Raw genomic sequence first — 12645 nt, 5'->3', positions numbered from 1 at the left:
CCATCCTATTCATGTATTTGTCAAGATGCCCCTTAAATGCCACTATCGTCCCTGCTTCCACCACCTCCTCCGGTAGCGAGTTCCAGGCACCCACTACCCTCTGCGTAAAAAAACTTGCCTCGTACATCTGCTCTAAACCTTGCCGCTCTCACCTTAAACCTATCCCCCCTAGTAAATGACACCTCTACCACGGGGAAAAGCCTCTGACTATCCACTCTGTCTATCCCCCTCATAATTTTGTAGACAACTATCAGGTCGCCGCTCAACCTCCTTTGTTCCAGTAAGAACAAACCGAGTTTATTCAACCGCTCCTCATAGCTAATGCCCCCCATATCAGGCAACATTCTGGTAAATCTCTTCTGCATCCTCTCTAAAGCCTCCACATCCTTCTGGTAGTATGGCGACCAGAATTGAACACTATATTCCAAGTGTGGCCTAACTAAGGTTCTATACAGCTGCCACATGACTTGCCAATTCTTATACTCAATGCCCCGGCCAATGAAGGCAAGCATGCCGTATGCCTTCTTGACTACCTTCTCCACCTGTGTTGCCCCTTTCAGTGACCTGTGGACCTGTACTCCTTGATCTCTTTGACTTTCAATACTCTTGAGGATTCTACCATTCACTGTATATTCCCTACATGCATTAGACCTTGCAAAATGCATTACCTCACATTTGTCCGGATTAAACTTCATCTGCCATCTCTCCGCCCAAGTCTCCAAACAATCTAAATCCTGCTGTATCCTCTGACAGTCCCCATCGCTATCCGCAATTCCACCAACCTTTGTGTCGTCTGCAAACTTACTAATCAGACCAGTTACATTTTCCTCCAAATCATTTATATATACTACAAAGAGCATAGGTTCCAGCACTGATCCCTGTGCAACACCACTGGTCAAAGCCCTCCAAATAGAAAAGCATCCTTCCATTGCTACTCTCTGCCTTCTATGACCTAGGCAGTTCTGTATCCACCTTGCCAGCTCACCCCTGATCCCGTGTGACTTCACCTGTTGTACTAGTCTACCATGAGGGACCTTGTCAAAGGCCTTACTGAGGTTCATATAGACAACATCTACTGCCCTACCTGCATCAATCATCTTAGTGACCTCCTCGAAAAACGCTATCAAGTTAGTGAGACACGACCTCCCCTTCACAAACCCATGCTGCCTCTCACTAATACGTCCATTTGCTTCCAAATAGGAGTAGATCCTGTCTCGAAGAATTCTCTCCAGTAATTTCCCTACCACTGAAGTAAGGCTCACCGGCCTGTAGTTCCCTGGATTGTCGACATGGACTTATTGAAGTCCATGTCGACAACATCCACTGCCCTAACTTCATCAATCATCTTTGTCACTTCCTAGAACAACTCGATCAAGTTATTGAGACGCGGCCTTGCCTTCTCAAAACCATGCTGCCTCTCACTAATATGTCCACTTGCTTCCAAATGGGAGTAACCCCTGTTTCAAAGAATGCTCTTTTGTAATCCATGGTTCCCTCATTCTACCATTTACTCCCTGCCTGACAGGGATATACATATCAAGGACACGCAGTATTTGCTCCTTGAACAAGCTTCACATCTCAAATCTGCCTATTCCTGACAGTTCCTATTTTCATATTATCCTCTCCAATTCTTGCCCAATCGTATCGCAATTACCCTTCACCCAGTTATAAATCTTGCCCTACCGTATGTTCCTATCCCTCTCCATTGCTATTGAGAAAGTCACCGAAGTTTGGTCACTATCTCCAAAGTACTCTCCCACAACCAAACCTAACACTTGGCCGGGCTCATTACCCAATACCAACTCCAATGTGGCCCCGCCTCTTGTCGGTCGATCCGCATATTTCGTGAGGAAACCCGCCTGCACACGTCGGATAAAAACAGCCCCATCCAAACTATTCGAATTTTAGTGGTTCCAATCAATATTTGGAAAGTTAAAGTCAACCATGACAATACGCTGTGACTACCGCACCCTATCCAAAATCTGCATTGCAATATCTTCCTCCACATCTCTGTTACTGTTTGGGTGCCTATAGAAAACTCCTAACAAAGTGACTGCTCCTTTCCTATTTCTAACCAGCCCACACTACCTCAGTAGGCAGATCTTCCACAAACTGCCTTTCTGCAGCATTTATACTATTCTTGATTAACAATGCTACTCCTCCACCTCTTTTACCACATTTCCTAATCTTATTGAAACATCTAAACCCCGGAACCTCCAACAACCATTCCTGTCCTTGTTCTGTCCACGTTTCCGTAATGGCCTCAACATTGTAGTCCCAGGAACCAATCCATGCTTCAAGCTGACCAACATTAATCCTGATGCTCCTCGCATTGACGTAGACACACTTCAAACCACCTTAATGCTGCAGCTCCACTCTTGTGACATAGAACATAGAACGATACAGCGCAGTACAGGCCCTTCGGCCCACGATGACCTTGGTACCTTCCTCAGTACTGCACTACCCTCAACACCCTGAACTCCAGCAACGCTATGTCCTGGGCTACAAACCAGTTGCCCACCCCCCTGCCAAATTAGTTTAAACCTCCCCCCTCCCCCGAGGAGCTGCAGCAAATTTCCCTCCCAGGATATTGGTGCCCCTCTGGTTCAGGTGTAACCCGTCCTGTTTGTACAGATCCCACCTTCCCCAGAATGTGCTCCAATTAGCCAAGTATCTGAAACCATCCCTCCTACACCATCCTGTAGCTACGTGTTTAACTGCACTCTCTCCCTGTTCCTCACCTCGGTAGCACGTGGCACTGGCAGCAAACCAGAGATGACAACACGGTCTGTCCTGGCTCTCATTTTCCACCCTAGCTCCCTGAATTCCTGTTTTACATTCCCGTCACTTTCCCAACCTATGCCGTTGGTATGGATGTGTACCACGACTTATGGCTGCTGCCCCTCCCCCTTAAGCATCCTGAAAACACGATCAGAGACGTCACGGACCTAAGCACCCGGGAGGCAACACACCAACCGTGCGCCTCTATCGTTGCCACAGAACAGCCCATCTGTACCTCTAACTATAGAATATCTAATAACTAATGCTCTCCTGCTCTCCGCCCTTCCCTTCTGAGCCACAGGGACAGACTGAGTGCCAGATACCTGGTCACCGTGGGATACATCTTGTAGTTCGTCGTCCCCGACAATATCCAAAACAGTATACCTGTTATTGAGGGGAACAACCTCAGGGGATCCCTGCACTGACTGCTTCTTCCCCCTCGTTTGAAACGTCACCCAGCTACCTTCATTCTAAGAAGTACATACATCCCTGTAACTTCTATCGATAACCGATTCTGCCTCCCAAATTATCCTCAGTTGATCCAACTCCAGCTGCCAGTTCCCTAACACGGTCTTTCAGGAGCTGGAGATGGGTGCACTTCACGCAGGTGAACTCAGCAGGGCCACTGACGGTGTCCCTCACCTCGAACATCATGTAGGAGGAACATTGCACTGCCCTCTCTGCCATCCCTTCCATTTATCCACTTGACAATTACAGGGAGAAAAAAAAACTTACCTGATTTTCACACACCCCGCAGATTAGAGGTGGTGGAAGGGTGGAAAGAAAAATAGGAAAGAAAAGCTTACCTCACCAACTCACCACAGTCTTTGTTTGCACCAAAAAACAACATCCACCTATTCCGCGTCTGCATTGTAGTGGCAGGGGATTTTCACCGTCTGGCCGAATACATCTGTCATTGCGAAGGGGCTGCGAGACGGGGAGCATTCGGAATCTGGAACTAGAGTGATTACTGTTACATTAGTGATATTTATTGAGAGACAGGAAGCAGTTGCTTTGAGGCATTCGACTATTTTTTAAAGCACAATCGCATGTTGTCGTTCATTATTCTTCGCTGGATTTATGAGTCAAATTGGGTTTTTTCTTCACGTTATAGGAGAATACTAGATGACGGGTACAGGCTTGGAGGGCCGAAGGGCCTTTCCTGTGCTATATTCGTCTGTGTTTTTTGTTCTAATACAGAGCATTAAGTCACATGGTCAAAGCTAACCCATTACTTGCCATCAGCGAGTTGCATTCCCAGCTGAATAAACGCGGATTCTGGTTGATTCCTGTTCATAATATTCTCCTTCCTCTTACTCAGCATAAACCCGCAGCAGGTGAAAACAGAGTATCAGAGAGAAAGATTCCTTGTACATCTAGAATTGCTGAGTCCCCCTCTATTGTCCCTCTCAGCAGTTTGTATCGCAGGCCGAATGGCCTCCGACTGGCCTGCGCCCTAACGGTAGCGAGACGCTCCCATTGTCAATGCAGTGGAAACTATGACGAGTTCTGCTTTGGAAACTTTCACACCATCCAGGGTGAGTTGTCCTGGTTAATAACAGGCGAATTTGATACATTGTGGTCATGGTCCTTGCGTCACAGCGTTCACGATGCAGTGCGCCTATAAAGATCTCCACTGGGGTATGCTTCAAAGACCGACAGAACATGGTAATAGCAATGCGGAATGTTGCCGTGAAATTGTTAAATTGTTTTTGGGACGTGAAGCCAGCTCATATCAACACAAATCCATATTTACTGTTTGTGAACGTCGCTTTCTTGACCGGTGCAATCCATGTGCTATAGGCACAACGTACGTGCTGTCGCATTCCACTATTTTGACTTAGTTCGAATAAAGAATGGGGATATCGTTTCAAATCAGAATGCTCTCTGACTTGCTTAGGCACTTGCATGCGGTTTGCCATCCTTTTCACGTGCAACCAGGGAAAAACTATAGCCTTGACCTTAAAAGCCTCCACGACAAGGAAGCGATGCAGCCCCGAAGAGATGAGGGGAATTTTAACCTGGCTATAATCTGTTCGTAACTTCGAGAATAAAGATTTATGATTGTCGCCATTTTCCATCGAATAAACTATGGATTGCCAAGGAGCCGAGTTAGGACTGAATTGAAAGTAATTCTCACCAGAAATCCAGCACATGCCGGACTCAGGAAAACCTCCGAGAATCTTTAAATGAATTAAAGGAGAGAAACTGAGGGAAACTAGATGAAAATTGATGAAGCGTCTAATCTAAACACACCCACCTAAGTTTATCTTTCCAGGAAAGCAAGAGTGTGCGAAGTATTTTGATTTTATTTTTCTGCGATATGAGCATCTCGGCCACGGTAACATTAGTGGCCATCCATAATTTACCTTGAAAATACGGTGGTGAAGAGCCGGCTTAAGCACCTGCCATGCACCATGTTGTGACTCTAAATCCTAAGTATAGTTAGGGAAGCAGTTAATGGATTCCGACCCAGTGACAGTGCGGGAACGACCAATACATTTCCAAGTCTTGGATATGCGTGACTTGGAGCGGTACCTCCAAGTGTTGGAGTCCCCATGTGTTTGCTGCACTTGGTTTTCAAGGGCTTGCGATTTGCTGCAGGGTTTCCTGTGTACAGGTGGTTAACTGAGTGCATAATTTCTAAATAGTGTTTGGGATCAGTCATTATTGTTTTCGAATTAGAAAGTTAAAGAGTGGCCCTGACGAACATCGATGAGGCCACTGCAAATGAGATTATTTTGACACGAGCCGGATACATGTTCAGATGAAACTATCGTGGGAAGCAAACACTGGCCTGTCTGCGGTTTAAGACTGAGTTCCAATGTTTGAACTGTGCAGGCTGTTCTTGTACGTGAAGCGCCTCAGATGTAAAAAGAGAAAACCTCAGTGAGTTACTGGCTCGGGCAATTTTCCATCTTAAGCGTAACGTGGTCAGAATATCGGCCAGCGAATTCCGCCGCTTGATGTGCTTCGCACTCACCCACCAATGTATTGTGCTCTTTCTGAGGCAAGAAACAAACAGCCGCGCTGACAGTTAACGCGTCTCTTTGCTGCCACAACCAGCAGCCCGCTGCAAGAAGGACAAGCTCGCTTGATTGTCACTCAGTGTCAAGCCTCTCTGCAAAATATTTCACACATACAGTAATTCGCAGCACTCTTTCCTCATATCACATCCGATTCCGCCAGCAATTCAAAGTGCCAGTGTCTTCACGTTGAATCAAAGAATCATAGAATTTACAGTGTAGAAGCGAATCCGCACCCGGAGGAAACCCACGCAGCCACAAGGAGAACGTGCAGACTCCGCACAGACAGTGACCCAAGCCGGGAATCGAACCTGGGACCCTTGGGGCTGTGAAGCAGCAGTGCTAACCACTGTGCTGCCATGTCGCTTCTGTGCAGTACCTTATCAAGCAGGCTCTGCGCATCGTCCTCAGAGCACACTCTACCACCTAGCTTAGTGTGTTCGGCACATTTGGCGAAATTGTTACAATGCCTTCGCCACATCATTTATGTGTATTGTGAACAGCTGGCGTACCAGATCTGAGCCTGCGGTACCCCACTAGTTACTGTCTGTCACTCTGAAAAGGACCCGTTTATTCCCACTCTCCGTTCCTGTCTTCCAACCAGTTCTCTATCCAAGTCAATACATTACCCCCATTAGCAGGAGCTTTACTTTTTCTCACCAATCTCTTGTGTGGGAGCTTATTAAAAGACTTCTGAAAGTCCAGGTGCACAACATCCACTAGTTCACCCTTGTCCACTCTACTGGTCCCATTCTCACAAAAGTCCAAAAGATTTGTGAAGCATGATTTTCCTTTAGTAAACCCATGCTGACTTGGACTGATCTTGTCCCTATTTGAAAATCCTGTATTTCAATCACAATATTTTACTCCAGCATTTTCTCCACCATCGATGTCAGGCTAACTGGTCTGAAATTCCCCATTTTCCCTCTCCCTCTGTTGTTTTAAAGTGGGGTTACATTAGCTGCCATCCAATCCGCTGGAATTCCTCCAAAGTCAATAGAATGCTGAAAAATGATCATCAATGCGTCCACTATTTCTAGGGCCACTACCCTAAGAACCATGCAATGCAGAACATCAGGCCCTGGGGACCTATCAGGTTTTAATCCCATAAATTTCTCCAATGCAATTTCCTGACGAATAACGATTTCCTTCAGCTCCTCCTTCATGCTCGACCTTCTGTCCCCAGTATTTCCAGAAGGTTATCTGTGTCCTCCCCAGTGAAGACAGATCCAATGTATGTGTTCAACTGATATGGGCGGCACAGTCGTTTGCCCAGTTGTTTCGCAGCTCCAGGGTCCAGGATTGGGTCACTGTCTGTGCGGAGTCTGCCCGTTCTCCCTGTGTCTGCGTGGGTTTCTTCTGGGTGCTCCGGTTTCCTCCCACAGTCAAAGACGTGCAGGTTAGGTGCATTTGCCATGATATATTGCCCTTAGTGTCCAAAATGATTGGGCGGGCTTACTGGGTTGCGGAGTAAGGGCTGGGTTGGGTGCTCTTTCCAAAGGCCAGTGCACACTCGATGGGCCAAATTACCTCTTTCTGCACTGTACATTCTATGATCCTGTTATTCTGTGGTCTGCCACCTTTTTGTTGCACACTATGAATCCACCTGATTGTAAAGTTCATGGACATACATTTGTCTGCACCAGCCTTTTTCTCTTCACATATCTATAGAAGCTTTTGCAGTCAGCTTTTATGTTTCCTGCAAGCTTACTCACATATTCTATTTTCCCCTTCCGAGTTCAACCCTTTGTCCTCCTCTGGTGAATTTCACATTTCTCCCAGTCCTCAGGTTTGCTGCTTCTTCTGTCCAGTTTTTATACCTCTTCTTTGGCTCTCACGCTACCCCTGATTTCCCTTGTTAGCCATGGTTGGTCCACCTTCCCCTTCTTACTCTTGCGCCAGACACAGATAGACAAGTATTGAAGATCATCCATGTGTTCTTCAAATGTCTGTCTTTGCTTACTCACAGTCAGCCCCTTATGTATCCTTTGCCAGCTTACCCTAGCCAATGCACGTCTCATCCCATCAAACTTAACTTTCTTTAAGTTCAGAACCCTAGTCTCCGACTTACCTGTGTCACTCTCCATCTTAATGAATAATTCGTTCATATTATGGTCGCTGTTTCCTGAAGGATATCGCGTGACAATGTTGCTAATTAATCCTAGCTCATTGCACAATACCCCGTCTAGAACGGTCTGCCGACTCGTTGGTTCCTCGACATCCAGGTCGAGATAACCATTCTTATACATTCCAGGAAAGCCTTCTCTACAGCATTGCCACCTGTTTGCTTAGCCCAATCGATATTCAGATTTAAGTCACGCATAATATCTGCTGTTACTCCACACATCACTGATTTCCTGTTTGATGACATCCCCAACCTCAAAACTACTGTTTGTTCGTCTGTACACCACTCCCACTAACGTGTTTTTCCCTTTAGTATTCCACAGCTCCACCCATACAGATTCCACGTCGTTCAGGCTAACGGCCTTCCTTATTATTGCGTCAAACTCCTCTTTAACCGCCAACTTACCCTACTTTCCTTTCCTTTCCTTCTATCTTTCCTGAATTTTGAATGCCCCTGGATGTTGTGTTCCCATCTTAGTCACCCTGGAGCCGGATCTCCGTGATCCCAATTGAATCACATGCATTAATGATTGTCGGCGCAGTTAATCCATCACCCCTCTTGCTCAATGCTTCTCACATTCATACACAGAGTCTTCAGGCTTCTTTTTTTTTTTACGTAGAATGCCCTTTTAGAGTTATGATGCAATGTGGCCCTTTTTGATTGTTGTCTTTGGTTTCTTTGCCTTCCATTTCTCCCTTTACTGCCTTTTTGTTTTTGCCCCCACCTTTCTTCCCTCCGACTTCCTGTATCGGTTCACATCCCCCTGCCATATTAGTTTAAACCCTCCCGAAAAACACCATCAAACACTCCCCCGAGATCATTGGGTCCGGTCCTGCCCAGGTGCAGACCATCCGCTTTGTACTGGTTCCACCTTCGCCACAACAGGTTCCAAAGTTCCAAATGATTTGAATCCCTCCCTCTTGCACCATCTCTCAAGCTACGCATTCATCTTATCTACCCTTACCCCTACTCTAGCTCACACGTGGCACAGGTAGCATCGGAAGGGAAGGGGTTAGCAGTGCTTTCAAGACTTTCTTATAGATGGACGACTCACCAATTGGGCGGTGAACTCGGTGAAATTTCCACTATACCTCCCAATTTCCTGCTTAAGTACCTTCCTGTTTTCTTTATGCCTCACAGGTTTCGACTGTCCCCAACCATCTAAACCGTAAAAAAGTCTCCCTTTTTCATTTTGACGAGGTTCACAATATCCCTCGTTATCCAAGCCTTATAGTTCGTTCTCAAGAACGTGACTTTCCTGAATCCTAATCAACTGTCGCTTGAAAGACTCCCACATTTCCGATGTTGATTTACCCTCAAACAGCCGTACCTAATCAAAATTGTTCAATACCTGCCTAACGTTATCCAAATTTGCCTTTCCCCAGTTAAGCACCTTAACGCGAGGTACCCTCATCCCTGTCCAAAAGTATCTTAAAACTTACGGAATCGTGGCCCCTACTCCCAAAATGTTCCATAAATGAAACCTCTGCCACCTGTTCCGGCGTATTTCCCAATATCAGATCCAGTACTGTTCCATCCCTAGTTGGACTATCTATTTATTGCATCAAGGAGCGTTCCTGTATACACCCTACAAACTCCTCGAAGAAGGACCTTCGGGAGGTGATTTGATAGAGATGTTCAAAATCATGTGGTCTCGAGGCGGTTCGGGATACACTGCTCCCATTGGCAGAATGATCTGCTATCTTCGTGTGTATACTTCAGCCTGCGAGGTCCAGTCTACAGGTACTAAATAGCCATGAGTATATATTTTTTTAAATTACATACACAGGGGTAGTTTTAGTTCCCACACAAGATTACATCAGACTTGAAAATAGACAAGGATATCTTTGGAGAGGGAAAGGCGGGGGGGGGGGGGGGCGGTGGTGGACGGCAGCGGCGAGGACGGCGTTGCGTGTATATCGTCAATGTTCATCTCTTCTTATATTAGATTAACAATGGTGTATGCTGCATCTTTGGCTTACGAATGGACTTTGGAGCATCGGGAACTCAAGCTTATTGGCGGGATTTATCCTACCGTTAATGAGAGATTTGATAAATAAGTAGAAGTTTCAGTTCACGGCTTAACCATTAATACACAGGTGGATACTGTCAGAGGGATATATAGTGACATACCTGAGTGCAAAATAGGTGAATTGAATGAATGAGGTGGAATAATATACAGTACATTTGTATTTTTGGGATACTGTAAAATGCCGAACTTTGCATATTTCACGTGGCTGATCAGAAGGAGTTCACCGTCTAGAGACTCCGAATTTCATCAAATCCCATAGTTCCACTAACTGGACATAGATCATACACGTCAACACTCATACTATCTGATAACTGAAAAGATAGTTAAATGTTCTGGATACAATGTCCCCGTCAGCGTTTAGTAAATATCTACTTCTCTTTCTAATTGACTTACCAGTGTTTTGCAAATTCTCTGTCTAACGTGAGTCTAAAACCATTCACGAACTAAGGAAATTCCTCTGCAGACCGAAGACAATATTGTCCTAATTGATAAATAAGTTGATTGGTGCAGATTTGACTGTAACTTGCTTAAGATGAATGAGATGAATACTTGAAGGATAAAATGTGAAAGGCGATCTGGGAAAGATATTCGTACAGTGCGAGTAATTGCGGAGTACTTTGAAATAGCCAACACAGCCACGGCGAGCCAATGGCCTCCCTTGGTTTTGCTTCAGTCTGAGATTCTATATAGCGGGTATGTGGGGAAATACCTGGCCTTTAACTATCATTGAATATTACCATTTCATATATTTTCCATTCTCAAGACGGAACTCTCTCCAGCTCTCTGGAGTTTGCTGCATTTGAAAATAAATCAAAAAGGATGAGTTGCAAATGTGATTCAGCGAAATTGTGATGGTTCACTTTTACTTTACCAAATCATGTTTTTGATTCTGTTTATATTAACCCTTAAGCCAGTACTATCGGGTGACTGTAGAGTGTTTTTCAAGATAGTGCATATTTGGAACTATGGTTCACAAAGCTCTCCGCCATGTAAAATCCCGTCCTCTAAAATGTGGGTCTCCTGTGCAATTGTAAATGTTAATTTGTTTCAGGGAAGTCTTCCTGTCGTTGCATCATAGATTGATCAGAAAGGTAACATGCAGGCTCTTTCAATGTGGTATTTTGCCTTTCGATATTCCTACCTGTTGTATATTCTGCACGGCAATGGTCACAATCAGATTCTGCTTTCAAGCAAATGAGCATTTTCCTCTGATAGAAGCATGAATTGCTGTTTTCTTCGTATGCCGGCATCCTGGTGAAGTGACCTGATAAGTGCAAGACAAAAACTTAACTTTTATCAGCGCAGCTTTTCGAGTCCCAACACCACATCTGGTTACCGATCAGAGTCTCAAATGTAGAAATATACCCATTCTTTCCATTGCAAATTAGAAATGTAACCAGATCAGCTTGAGGAGCAGCAAAGACAGTTCCCGGAATACTACTTTCCAGAACCATCTCCAACAAACAGTCCAGTAAATACTTTGAGATGCACCTAAATAGCTAACATTCGATTTCATACTAATGTCAATTAAGATTATATTGAATCGCTACACCAAACAGATCTAAGTTCACCAGAACAATCCTGGGGAAAAATATGTAATAATAGGAGGACAGGTTGTATGTGTCCGACCACTTTCGTACCTTCCGACACAAACTGTGGTGACCGAACACGGATGTTCAAAATGAGTAGATTATTCATTAGCATTGATAAAAATAAGTTAGTTTACTTGCTGTGGTGAGGAACCATAAAAAAACAGGGGGAAGAACCTTCCAATTGGAACCAGAGGTAATATTAATCTTTATTAGTGTCACACTGAACACTGCAATGAAGATACTGTGAAAACACCCTAGTCGCCACATTTTGGCGCCAGTTCGGGTACACAGGGAGAATTCAGAATGTCCAATTACCTAAGAAGTACGTCTTTCTGGACTTGTGGGCGGAAACCGGAGCAGCCGGACGAAACTCATGCAGACACGCGGAGAACATGCAGACTCGACACAGACAGTGACCCAAGCCAGGAATCGAACCTGGTGCCCTGGCGCTGTGAAGCAACAGTACTACCACTGAGTTACCCAGCCACCCATTGGTGATGTTACGTATTAGATCTTCACGCAAAGGTGAGTGGAAATCTGCAACCCAATAATCATTTTCGACTGGGGGATAATTGTTTTTTTCCTACGATAAGGGGCATATGGAAAATCAAATGAAATCTGTTAGGTGGAGTTAAGATGAATGGGTATTTTTCTTTTTCTGGATGGCAAGCTGTATCTTGTGGGGAGCCAGCGGGTTCGGTCCTTGGGCCCCAGCTATTTGCAATCAATATAAATGACCGGGATACAGGTTCGAAGCTTCTATAGCCAAATTTTGCAGACGACATAAAAAGAGGTGGGACAGAAAGTATCAATGAATAATCAGAAACTTGCAAATGGATTTAGATTGGTTAGGAGAGTGGGCCAAATGTGGCAGATGGATATTTACTTGGATAAGTATGGGTTCGTGCATTTTGGTCGTAAAAAGTGGAAGACAGCTTATTATCTATAAAGGGGGAGACTTCAGTGTGCTCAGTTGCAGAGGGATCTGGGGTTCTCAGTCATGAGTCACATAAAACAAGCCTGCAGATACAGCGAATAAGAAAGAAAGAAATTGGAATGTTGGCATTTAAACCTAAAAGAATAGAGTAT

The sequence above is a fragment of the Scyliorhinus torazame genome, chromosome 26 (genome assembly GCF_047496885.1).
Source record: "Scyliorhinus torazame isolate Kashiwa2021f chromosome 26, sScyTor2.1, whole genome shotgun sequence".
Classification (NCBI taxonomy): domain Eukaryota; kingdom Metazoa; phylum Chordata; class Chondrichthyes; order Carcharhiniformes; family Scyliorhinidae; genus Scyliorhinus; species Scyliorhinus torazame.
This window is presented reverse-complemented; position numbering follows the sequence as displayed.